The sequence below is a fragment of the Pteropus alecto genome, unplaced genomic scaffold, assembly GCF_000325575.1.
Source record: "Pteropus alecto unplaced genomic scaffold, ASM32557v1 scaffold75, whole genome shotgun sequence".
Taxonomy (NCBI): Eukaryota; Metazoa; Chordata; class Mammalia; order Chiroptera; family Pteropodidae; genus Pteropus; species Pteropus alecto.
Genome location: NW_006440638.1, coordinates 12,633,065 through 12,634,119, shown reverse-complemented (window position 1 = coordinate 12,634,119; position 1,055 = coordinate 12,633,065).

Sequence of the window (1,055 nt, the reverse complement as noted above, 5' to 3'; positions counted from 1 at the left end):
ATACATATTTTAATGAAAAGCAGGTTTATTGAATTCATAAGTGAAGAAACTTTGGCCTTTCATTATGTATGTAGGTAATATCCTGGTTGATGTTCATGACAGCCATTTTAACTAATACTTCAATAGCATTATTTGCCAATGGCACAGAAAGAATTTCCATTGTGCTAGTTATTTTTCCCTCTTCAATATGCATTAAAATGATTAATGTTAATGGCATTTCTCAGCAGCTTATTTAAATTGTAAGGTGCTCAGAAGAAAAGGGATCCAAATCTTAAAGTATCTCCTCTGACAAAACTGCAGTGGGCTCAAAAGAAATTCTTACTAAATCCTGGAGAAAATTCAGGGGAGACAAGTTTAGATCAGTGGTAACAGGTCTAAGTCATGATGAAAAGGAATGAAGAGTAAGGAACATCATGAACCCAGACAAGGAATAGTCAGCAGAGAAGACTGAAAGTGGAGAAGAAGATGTGATGACAGAAAAAAGGGTGATAACATTTTATTGTCAGGAAGAGTGAGGATAGATAAAGAATAAGGTAAAAGCAGAGTGAAGAATATTTACACAAAGGACAGTTGAGGGACATGAACTGAGTGAGAAAAATGGTACCAGATTTTGGGAAGGAAGTTCCCTTCAGAAACAAAACCTACATTCTCATTGCAATTGGAAGCCATGGATTTAGCATTTTCAATATTATTGACATTCTTATTTTAAATATTAAAATAAAAAAGGAACATTCTAATTTCAATGTCCCACTTCAATCACAGTAGTGGTTCTTAGCAGGATCTCATTAGGAAGCTTTTTGAAAATGTCTTTGGGGCCATATTCTCCAGACGTTCTGATAAGTAGGTGTGTTTTGGGGCCCAAGGATCTGCACTTTTATAAGTAACTTTATTGTAGATAGTCCATGGTCCAAGTTTGGAGAAGCAATGACTCGGGAGATGGAATTTTGAGAAGCCTAGAGAGAAAAAACAGCAATCATCCAATTCTCTTCTTTCTCTCTCATTTCTTTTCCATTTCTTACCTTACTTCTACTATATTCTTTAAACTTTCTTTCCAA